We start from the raw sequence: 12,788 nt of genomic DNA on the forward strand, positions 1-12,788 counted from the left end.
CCCCGCGTCGAGCTCCCTGCTCTGCGGGAAGCCTGCTTCGCTTCTCCCTCCCTCTCCCACTCCTCCTGCTTGTGTTCCCTCTCTCACTGTGTCTCTCTCTGTCAAATAAATAAATAAAATCTTTAAAAAAAAAAAAGCTATTTTCCCTTACCCTAGATGACAATATTATCACAAATATATTTGTAAATTTAATAATGTTATATTATTGTTTTAATTTTCCTTTCTTTGATTAATAATAGGTAGGGTATTCACCATATGGGTATTGGTCATTTGTATTCTTTCCTTTGTGCCTTGCTTGGTCATAGGACTTTTTTTGGCCTATTTTGCTGCTGTAGTTTCTAATTTACTTACTGATTTGTATAAGAGCTGCTTCTTTCCTGTCTAATAGGACAACAACCTCTTGCATGCTTTTAGGCAAAATGTGTGTGACATTAAACAATTTCCAAAACAAAAACAGCCATACATTTCCTCCCACATTTTCCGGAGCACTATTCTTAGGATGTGAATCTAGCGGGACATTTTTTACACTTTTATACACCATTCCCCAAAGATGTGGTTTTCAACCTTTTAAATTCTCATTTCAATTCTAATGTCTTACATTTCTTTGACTTAATGAGTTCTTTTTAATAACTTATCTGTTTTGACTTCAATCTAACTCCAAAATATTGATATTTTTTGGCCTTCTGTAAAAAAAGGCAATTTTCCAATTTTCATATAAAAAAAGCTTCACGCTATTAACATGCCTTTACTTCTCTGGGCTAAATAATGCCAAATGTTTTGCTTTTTCCTCATTAAACTAATTTTCCAAATCTTTAATGACACATAATGTAGCATATCATTTACAGACATAATCTTTAGAATCAACATGTACTCAAATTCTTATTCAGCTCAGTAAATTTGGACAAATCCATATGTCTGAGCCTCATTTTTCTTACATGTAAAATGGAAAAAAATAATATCTATCTCAAAGAAGCAGTATGAAGGTTAAATAAGATAAAGCATGTGGCAGTTTAGGTACTTAATAAATGGCAGTTATAGTTTAACACTGAATTATTATCATTGTTTTCCAATGAACCTTCCTCCAGTTATATGGTTATATAAATTATTCCTATCTTAGCGAATATCAACAGCAGTCATTCACCTAGTTTTGAAATTAGAAATATTGGAGCCACCCTCAGATCCTTCTGCTCTTGCATTCCTTACATCTAATCTCTTGTCAAGTCCTGCCAAGATAGCAAATGACTTGGCTTCACCTCCATCTACTCTGTTCCATCCCCAATGCTGGTGCCTCCATCCAGAACCCTCATTATGTCTTGTCTGGACCTCTATGAGGATCGGCACCCTCAAAGTCTATCTTTAAACTCTTGCTCATGGACTATTTCTAAATCATAAATTTAAGTTTGGCCCTGGTCAACTACAATACTTTCCCATTTCTTAGAAGGAAAAGTTGAAATTATTGGGTATGGAATTTGAAATCTTTAACATGATGACCTCAATCTATTCATGTGGTTTTATCCTCAGCCTATTTCCCTACATCAATGACCCTTTTAAATTATTTTGCAGTGTAATCACAAACATTTTTGCGATATCCAGCATATTCTGTGCACACTTATAGATTAGGGCCTTTGCTCAAAAAAAAAAAAAAAAAAATCCTACCTAAAACAGAAAATATTCTTTAATTCATTCAAGATTAATGGAAGGGAAATTAATATTTACTGAGCATCAAACAAATGCCAAGCACATTTAAAAGTTAAAATAATCCTGTGAAGTAACTATTACTAGTACCATGTTATAAGGGATACAACTAAGTATTTTGCCCAATTTCACACTTGTAAGCAGCAGAGCTGGGATTCCATATTCTTTCCACTTTCCCAAAATATTAATTAGGTGTCTACTCTGTGTCCTGTAATGGAATACTGTGGACATAAAGATGAATTAAAAGCAGATGCCTACTCAAGGAGATCACGGTCTAGTGGAACAAAGCTCAGATATGTCTTATTTATGAGGACATCCATGTTTCCACCAGCTGTGTTGGTGGCATAACCACGTTCCGCAGTTTGATAATCCATGGCTGCTCCATTACCTGCCATGACTTTTCGCTCTAGGTCCTTATCTGGTTGTGCACTTTCAGAAACGGTAAGAACCTTAATTTACATAATAAATTAGCATCTTTACTGCTTTGAGCAGCGTAAGAAAAGGCTTGAGAAAAAAGTAGAGGATTGAAATGAATGGCCAAATAGGACTTTAGGCTTGCTCTAATTTTCTTTAAATATGTATGTATCATAATGGAGAGTTCATTGAGTGGCTGCTATTTTCTGTTCTACACATGGGAAATTTGATGTAGATAAAAGGCAGACTATCTAAGCAGGAGGAAGAACAGAGATGGGAATTCGAATTGCTTGGATACTTGGTCTGTTGCTTTTCTTTCAAACTACATTGTGTCACCCTTTCATAAAATTATAAAGCCAATGTCAATGGTAGACAGATAGATGAATAGATAGATTTTTCTTACGATTGAAAAAAACCAAAGTGTTAAAAAAAATTCCCATATGCTCAACTGCAAAGATTACTCCTACTAAGGCTTATAAAATGTAAAATTTGAGAGGGAGAGAGAGACTTCCACGGGGTCCTGAGCCCACTGGTCAGAAACTACTAGCATAGCAGAAGGAAAACAGAAGACCAAGTTTTAACTAGCTATCTGATATGCCTGCATCATTTGGGTATTATCATTGGTTTTCTCATCTTAGAAGATAATAGTAACAACTTGCTCATCTCTCAAAACCATTAGAATAAAATAGGTAAAGCATATAAAATTTTTAAAATCAATGAAGCACTATCAGAGTTTCTGGTATTATTATTATAGTACTACTTTTGTAACCAGAGTTCTATGGATTATGGAATTAAATATCAGAATGAGAATTTAGAACTGAGAAGAACTCTACTACTACTTTCTCATTCTATAAATTAGGACACTGAAGTTCAGAATAGCTAAATGGCTGCCTAATGTCATATAGGTATTGCTTAAAATGCCACATAAGCACATGTTCTATTTAGTTATAAACACTGCTGGTTATTTAACCCAACTAATCTTATTAATGTCTGCACCTTAATCAAGAAAAGTGGACACTGTTGAGGATAGGGACATGGGTATCATCATATATGGGTACTGGTATGCATTTTATAAGATGCCTTGAATCAACTGTGTATACATTATCTACATATCAGAATCTCTGCCCTTAAATAAAATGCATTGATCAAAGATATATTACAGCAGTAAATGGGTTTGTAGAGATAGAGGCATAAATTTAGGTATCTAGATTAAGGTATATAACTAGACCCATTAAGCCTTTTTCATATACCAAGAAAGAGGAGCACAGAGAGCTTAAGTAATTTTCCTAGAATAAATCACACAGATAATAGATGACAGAGTCAGGACTGGAGACTGAATTTTACTAACTCCAAAGACATTTTTGTCCCTATAATACATAGTACTATATGTTAATGTAATATTACATAGTAGTTTCTGTATAATATTAAAAAATTACAGTTAATTAACAGGCAGTTTGGAGAACATTCTACTGGAACTTAAGTAGGAGAAATTACTTATAACTTGAAGAAAGATGGGCAATTTCAGTCACTCTAAGGGTGAGTAGGACACGGTGAGATGGCCAGAGAATGCAAGAACAATCAGGTAAGTGAAAATTTCAGGGGCAAAGGCATGATACCCGAAAGATCAAGACATTCTTAGAGGTAGAACCGTCCATGTGGGTACAGTGGAAGTGGGTAAGCTTAAAAGATCTATGGGGTTATTTCTGACCTCATAATCTTAGTGCCTAATAGATTGACCAATAGAACCAAATTGATGAATAAATGAGTGAATGGATATGATGAGAGAAGGAAAAGGAGAGCTTCATTATAAAAAGTCTTAAATTCCATGCTAAAGATTTCAGAAATCATCTTTATATTTTGATGGCCAATTGAAATATTTTAAGCAGATGTGTGACAAGGTTAGATTTGTATTCTAGAAAAATCCCTCAGGTTGCAGAGAATAAGATGGTCTGGGAGGATTAGAGATATAGACAACATATAAAAAATTTTTGTTAATGAACTAGAAAAAGATAAGGAAAACCCACTAGATGCTTGATAATGTCTTTAAACAATTCTCAGAGAGAAGGGCTATGGAGAAGGACAAATAATGTGGCAAGTTTGGGTTCTATTGAATTACAAGTGCTATATATTCAGGTATATTCTAAAAAATGAGTACCTATAACTTAAAGTTGCCAGCATTTATTATTTGAAGTCTAAAGCAGAAAAATGGAGAAAATATATTTCAATAGGGATATTGAGAAGAAGATGATAATAGAGGAAAGTGAGAAAGAACATTCAAAGAAGAAAAAGGAATGGAAGAGAGTAACATCCTGGAAGCCAAGAGAATTTACAGACAGAAGGGGTGATCAACAGTTCTTTCTTGGTTTGCCTCTCTCTCTCTCTCTTTTTTTTTTTTTTTGCTTGTTTGTTTTGTTTCTTAAATTCCACATATGAGTGAAATCATATGGTATTTGTCTTTCTCTGACTGACTTATTTCACTTAGCATAATACTCTCTAGCTCCACCCATGTCATTGCAAATGGTAAGATTTCATTCTTTTTGATGGCTGAGTAATATTCTATTGCATATATATACACCACATCGTTTTTTAAAAGATTAATTTGTTTATTTTAGAGAGAGAGGGAGCACAACCAGGGGGAGAAGTGCATGGAGAGGGAGAGAGAGAATCTCCAGCAGACTCCCTGCTGAGCACAGAGCCCGATGGGGGGCTCGATCCCAGGACCCCGAGATCATGACCTGAGCTGAAATCAGTAGTCAGCCGCTTCACCAACTGAGCCACCCAGGTGCCTCTACACATCTCCTTTAACCACTCATCTATCAATGGACACTTTGGCTGCTTCCATAATTTGGTTATTGTAAATAATGCTGCTACAAAGCAATTTTGAAAGAAGAACCAAAAAAAAAGAACAATTCCAGAATTCAAGTTATACTACAAAGCTCTAGTAATCAAAACAGTATGGTACTGGTACAAAAATAGACACATAGATCAATGGAACAGAATAGAAAATTCAGAGAAGACAGTTACATTTGAGTGATATTTATTTTTTAAAACATGGACAAAACTTAATAAGCTCTTATAGTCTCAGGACTGGGGGAGGGGTGCTGTTTGTGATCATGTATCTGATGTTAAGTGCCCTAAATATTTCTCTATCAGGATTGAATTACGAAATTATATTATAAATTATACAGCCTACATGTCCACTTTAATTTATAATTACTGGTGATATACTATATTTACAGGCATCAAAGTTGGCTGGTTCAGATGCCTGCATCATCAAGAATGGAAATTTAACCTATTTACGGCTAAAATTTCCTTGACTTTGAAAAAGACTTACTCTATCACTAAGCAGTCTTCTAGTCCTCAAGCAGCAGTGCTCCCTCAATTGTACTTCAAAATACTGTAGTCAGAAGAGACAAAGATCAATTTGACTAAATGGAAGGACAATTTTCGTATTGTTTGGAACTAGATGGAGAATGTACCCAAAATTTTGGGAAAAATATAATGATCCAAGGGCAAGATCATTTTTATGTTAAGACTATAGAAGAACATTTAAAAACTCAGCATTTAATGCCTATCCTCCTTGGTAGAAGGTACTTCTGCTCCTTACTTTCCATACCCTCATCAAGTGTGGTCCTAACCTCACATAATGTGAGCCTTTGTTGTTGTGGATCTGAATTCTAAAAAACTCTAACAATTTCAATTCTAAAGAGTTTGAGACTCACTTATAAGATATTTTTCATTGATATACTTATTCATATCCACATACTTACCCATATATTTATAATATGTTGAAATATTCCATTTAAAAGGGAAATTTAGGTAAAAGAGAACTATTGCGATCCATACTATTCAGAACTACTCAGTTAGTAGACTAACAATTCATCTCCCTGGGAAATGGAACATAAAACAGTTGAGTATAGTCCATAAACTAGGAAATAAGAAATTCAGTTGAATTAATGAAGTTCTGAATAGACTTTATTCATTTTCCTCTAAAAACTGCTGCTGTGTACTTTATTGTGTTCACTTCTCCGTTAGAAAAAGTAGAGCATTCAAGGGCTTTTTCATAACAGAATTTAAGATTTCCAACTGTATGCTCTGAAGAATAGACTATAGCAGTCAAAACGCATGTTACTGCTTCTACATGCTTAATATTTTAGGGAATTTTTATTTGATATGTTTAAAGTATTTTATTACTACAAGCTAACAAGCAATGTCTTTAGAGTCCATAATTATGTAGAAGGTAAAATATTTTTTTTCTTTTGTAGCTTTTTAAAAAAATGAAATTTGAAATGGAATGCATTAGAGGGCTCACAGCTTACTCTAGGTTTTTAGCTATTTGTCCAGGTACGGCCCTATCATATCTTATTACTGTACCTAAGAATAATGTTTAACTTTATCCTTTTTTAAAAATTTCTTTGCACCACAAATTTGTGCTCCTTTTAAAAATTTGAGTGTTTATATTTTAGCCATGGCACAGTTTGTGGAAAATCTTTGATGGGAACTGTGAAAGCTTGTTGAAAGTCACAGTTTAAGATTAATATAAGCACCTACAAAAAATACAGACAATTCATAGTGGTTCCTATATTTGTTCCTATAAAATAAAAGTGATATCAAGACACAGTATACTCTAAATATCTTTTTTTGACAAGTGAGATTTACTTTTAATTATCTCTGATATCCTTTAGATAAGTACATGTCACAAATAACTTGGTAAAAATAATGAGGTCTTGGTTGCATGAGACCTCCTTCTAGCTATGTGTAAATGAAATCTTCCTACTGGGAGTATTACTACTGTAACTTATCTGAAATATTTAACATCAAATACGAATGCTAATATTAATATCTAAGTTTACTCTAAGAAGTATCATATTTATGGATTTATTGAAATAAAACCCAGTCACACATTATAGTTCATTTTTTTTGCTTCTTTTGTTTTGTTTTGTTTTGTTTTTACTTTTCTTGACAACTTGACAACTATCAGTTACTATAAAAACAAGTTTCATGCACGTTTGGGGCTTTATTCTCACGGATAATGCCAGAGAATAAGTTCTATAAATATATTTATACTTTACAGAGTCATTGCCATGAAGGATGTGCCTATATGACAGTAAACATGCAAAAAGTGAAATCTGGCTTTCATTCAATTCCCAAGATTTCTCACTCCCAGAATAATCAATTTTTGGAAACCTGAAAAATGTATGTAAATATTTCCATTTTTTTTCTGGAATATTTTACATTGTTACTCTATGCTTTTCTAAAAGCTTCAAGTAATTATCAGCACACTTGATGAAGGGTATGTAAGAATATATCCAGCATAATAGCTGCTAGAAAGCTGACCAGAAAGAGCGGTGTAATCTGTGGGTTGTCCAAACCCTTGCGACCCACAGAAAACTTTATGTGGCATCTTTAATGATAGGTAACCATCTTACACAAGGACAGTTTATTTCTATTCTAAAACCACAGCAAAAACGCAATGGCTCGTTCCACATGGACTTCAATCTTTTTTTCTAAGTATAAAGTATATAAACCCAGAATTTTATTTATTTATTTTAAGATTTTATTTATTTATTTATTTGTGAGAGAGGGAGAGAGAGAGCACAAACAGGGTGAGGGTCAGAGTGAGAAACAGATTCTCCACTGAGCAGGGAGCCAAATGTGGGACCCGATCCCGGGACTCTGGGATCATGACCTGAGCCAAAGGCAGATGCCCAATGACTGATTCACCCGGGCACCCCTAAACCCAGAATTTTAGAGAGTAAAAGGGATCATAGATTTTATGTAGACTAGTGGTTCTCAGATATTTGGTTTACAAAGATTAAAATTTTAAAAGAAATATAGCAAAAACACTGAGGTGGAAGAAAATAAAGACTGGTCCGTTTTTCATGGAATGCAACACTTTAAACAGAGATGAATGAATAAAAGAAAATGTGGTGTATACATGCAATGGAATACTATTTAGCCTTTAAGAAGACAAAAATATTCTGCAGTATGTGCTGTGTTGTATTATCCTTTAGGATGCTATGCTAAGTGAAACAAGACAGTAACAGAAAGGCAAATACTGTATGATTTCACTTATCTGAGGTATCAAAAATGGTCAAATTCATAGAATCGAAGAGTGGAATAGTGGTTGCCAGGGGCTGAAGGAAGTGGGAAATGGGGAGTCACTAATCAATGAGCATCGACTTTCAGTTAAGGAAGATGAGTAGGCTCTAGAGATCTGCTGTACAACCTTATGCTTGCAGTCAACAATAATGCACTGTACACATATACATTTGTTAAGAGAAGGATCTCATGTTATGTGTTCTTACCCCAATAAAATAAAGTTAAAAAGAAAGTACCATTATTATAAGTTATTCAAAAATTTTTACCCCAAATGCTAATATTAATACTAATAATACAAACGGAATAAAGGACAACCTGGTAGATACATTTTAATTTTCTAAAAATCTCATGAAATGCAATAGTGGATTGTCACTCCTGTTGTTCGTGAGGTAATCTTTATTTTTTTTTTAAAGACTTTATTTCTTTGACAGAGAGAGGCAACGAGAGAGGGAACACAAGCAGGGGGAGTGGGAGAGGGACAAGCAGACTCCCCCCTGAGCAGGGAGCCTGACGCGGGGCTTGATCCCAGGTCCCTGGGATTATGACCTGAGCCAAAGGCAGACACTTAATGACTGAGCCCACCCAGGTGCCCCTGAGGAAATCTTTAACATGTCCTACCAGGGCACACACTCTACCCTGCCTTCTCAACCAGCCACGTCTCTCACTCCCATTGTTTTTTGCCCTCCAACTTCCCAGACTTTCTTTTGGTTCCTCCAGAGCAGTGGTCTACAGAGTGAAATAAACAAAGACACAGGGGGTCACAAGATAATATTACATTTTGGTGATGGTGAAAATATTAGGGTTTATTTTGACATTTATCTACAAAACTGTTAAAGTAGACTTCATTGACGTTTTCGGTAAGGATTACCGCCTTGATACCTTGGTCTGTTGGAGGGTGCCCCATTACAAAGTGGAGCAGCTTTTTGGGGAAGCATTGTGCTTGCAAGCCTGCACTGTTAGATGGCTTCAATCTTACTCTTCTGTCCATTTCCAGAATATTTTAAAGCACTGCAGTTGATGCAACACAAGATTTCTTTAAAAAAAAATAAGTTTACCCTTTTAGTAAGGTTTTATTGAGGTTGGTTTTTAAAAACATTGCTTTTTATAATAGAGTATTTATAGATCTTTGGAAATAAGACGGGCAGTGACTATCAAAATCTTCTGTGATGTCCAAAGTTTGCTAGTTAACACATGGCAAAATTCTTAGAAGAATTATTCTACATAAAGATGAATTCCTGTTTTCCTTTTCAAAAAAATGTGCTCATTTCTGTCAAATGCTTCTCTTCAATTTCAAGCCTACTAATCATTTTTTAAAACTAAAATTGCCTAGCCTATTTGAAGTAACTTTGATGTTTTAATGAGTGAAACGGCTAATAATGCTCTCTTTTAAGGAAACTCTTGTTATGGATGGAGCTCTTTTGAAGACAGATGTTTGGAAGTGTTTCCATCATTATTATATAGATGTTGGAAGTTATGTGATTGTACCAACCATAAATGTTCTCATCTCTGCACACTTGATGTCTTTGGAGGCAAAGTTTTCTAATCCCTTAGAATTTTTTAAATACAGAATTTCTGTGGATTTGAGATTTATTTGTTAAAAATTGAATATTCAATACACTCTGATCAGTTTTCTAGACAGCTGACTGATGCCAGGAAATCACAAATTGCTAGGCAATTTTTAATAAAAAATTTTGCTTCCTGGGCAAATGGATTATAAAATCATATTCATAATTTTCTAAGTTTGACTAATCATGTAATTTTCCTATTTAGATATGCTCCTTTGCGGATATTATGTTTTAAAGCTATAATAGCCATTAAAATTAGTCATCAAAATAAACTGGCCATAGAAAGACTTTTAATCACTGTATCACAAAGTACTGCACCAAGATTTTCAAAAATAAAAATGTGTAATCTATTTACCACAGTGCTCTTTTTTGTTGTTAGAATGGAAAGGTTTCTGTACACTTTGTAATGTAATATTGAAACATTTATGTTTTTGTTATTTTTGTATTATATACACCATATAAATACAATAGTACACATATCCTACTCATGGAAAAAGAAACAAACAAATAGTGTGGTCAAATTTTTTAACCGCTTGTTCTACATAATCAAAATAAAATTGGGAGACCCCTGCTTTCATCAGTTGTGCTTCCTGCCTCTTCAGGATGTTACTCATGCCTTGCCACTTGCCTGAAAGGTTCTCAGCCTCCTCCTTTAATCTCTCACGATCATTACTTACCTCCTGCTCATCCATATCTCAGCTTAAATGCCACTTTCTTAGAGAAGCTTTATCTGATCTCCTTCAGAAAAGTTAATTATTGGACTCTCCTGTGGCTCTTTCTACTTTATCTCTGTAGTACTTACACACAGTATGTAATTTTCTATGCATTTCTGTGATTATTTGTTTAATGTTTCTGCCCCCACCCCGCTCTCCAAAACACCAGGCTCTCAGCGACAGGAAAAGAGAGTCCCTGCATTCCTAGTACCTTAGCAGCCTCAGACATGTAGTAGATATTCAGTGAACATTCCAGTCATATGTGAATGAATGAATTGTCCTTGCAAACTTTATTATGAAGAGCAATTCAAGGACCAGTGTTTGTCAGTCATAAGTTGGATTAACCTTTTCATTTGTACAGATAACACAACTGAATCCCGAAGAGATGAAATTATGCCTGTTATATTAAATTATTATGCCTACACTTCAGAAACAAGAAATTAGGCCTCCTCATTCCCAACCCAGAGATATTAATACTCTCATGTTGTATCAGTTTTTTATACCACATTGATTTCTTGGGATCTGTTCTTTCCCTCTGAGTCAGTTATCAACTTCTCCATTTCAGAAATTATGTTTCATCCAGGGTTTTGTGTGTCATGAACTTTATACAATTCTAAGGATCCTCATTAAGCAAACTAAACAAAAACAAAATTGGACACAAAACTGAGTTGGTACAATACGTGGTTGAATATACTGGCTGTAATTGGATTTTTTTAAATTGCTATACCATGGTGGCTATAAATAAGTTAACTAATTACAAAGAAGTAACAGAATCATGGATAGTATACTTCTAAAATAAAACATCTGCAACTCAACCTCCCTCTAGCTAGGTCGCAATAATGAGGCTACTCCAAAGCTGATTGACTTGACAGGAAGGAGCCAGGTGACAGTGAAAGTTGGAGAGGAAAGAGACAATGATATTAACTAACTTGGTTACAATGACTTAATTTTGCAAATTTTTCAAGACATAAAATTCTATGAACATAGCGTTTGAGCCCATCCCAGAGCCCTGGAAGGGGATAGTAGAAATGAAGCACCTTTAAAATTAAGCTCTATTAGCTTTGGGGGTGCCTGGGTGGCTCAGTCAGTTAAGCATCTGCCTTTGGCTCAGGTCATGATCTCAGGGTCCTGGGATCGAGCCCCACACTGGGGGGGGGGGTCCCTGCTCAGCGGGGAGTCGCTTCTCCCTCTGCCTGCTGCTCCCCCTGCTTGTGCTCTGTCTCTCTGTCAAATAAATAAGATCTTTAAAAATAAAATAAAATTAAATTAAAAAGCTCCATTAACTTTATAATAAACACTCCTCTGCTGATATATTTTGTGTAAGAGCTGTTGAAGTTTGCTCTCCTTGACCTGCTCCATTTGTTCCTACTCTGTATTGTGTAGGCTCAGCAAATTGAATTTATCAAATTGCCAAGTTCCTAACACCATCCCAGTAGCTGGTCCACTATTTTTCCCACCCTCCTATTGATTTATTTCTTTTGGTTTCTCTCCTTCGGGATTTTATTCACTTCTGGAGATAGAAAAACCATGTCCTGAATTTGAACATTTAAAAGCTTCTCTGGAGAGCCTTTTCACCTCTGAGTCAAGTTCAAAACATTTATTGCTCTAACAGCATAAAATGGCACACTAGGGTACAACTCCTAGTGCTCAAATGCTACATATATGTATAATCAAGGTGTAACATTTAATCTTCTAAATTATGTACATTCTCTTTCATGAGGAAGGAAGTTATAAGTTAGCTACAGCCAAAAGATCAACCTGATTGCCCTACAGTCAGCAGGTGTCCCTCCGCTCTACGATGCTCTTCAGATGTTCATTCAACCTATTTCTCTACCCACCTCTGTGTCTTGCATCTCTGCCTATTGCACTTGGATCATCTTCCATAAATCTTTGACTTCCCCTATATTCACTTCAGTAAAGTAGACAGAGAACATCAGCTTTGGAAATAAATATACATTTAGTATTTATTAATTCCTCTTTAAAAATATATATATATTTGTATATTCAGCTCTCTGACTCTGACTGTAAACTCAATACACACAAAAGCTATTTCCTTTCTTCTTTCTGTTTTTCATATTGTCTAGTACAATGGCTTGGAAGTATGCAGCATTAAGTAGACTTATGTAAATTCAAACTAATTTGGACTGTCATTATGTTGATTACTTACCAGAATTTGAAAGGATAGCATTTTAGTACCAAAAGAAAAAGTTGTTAAAGCTCCTTATTAAAGAACTGTTCTTTGCCTGGTAAATCCTCCCTTGGTGTCCATGTCCAACCATTTAACTCAATGATCGCATAT

General features: G+C 35.0%; 1 pseudogene; it reads right to left on the reverse strand.

Moving 5' to 3' along the window:
* LOC114218188 (14-3-3 protein zeta/delta-like) overlaps positions 1-10,468 on the reverse strand; it is a 29,716-nt pseudogene extending 19,248 nt beyond the window's left edge.
* Positions 10,469-12,788: the final 2,320 nt, after the last annotated feature.

The sequence above is a fragment of the Eumetopias jubatus genome, unplaced genomic scaffold, assembly GCF_037043125.1.
Source record: "Eumetopias jubatus isolate StellerSeaLion01/CBP00866 unplaced genomic scaffold, mEumJub1_p1.0 scaffold_15, whole genome shotgun sequence".
Lineage (NCBI taxonomy): Eukaryota > Metazoa > Chordata > Mammalia > Carnivora > Otariidae > Eumetopias > Eumetopias jubatus.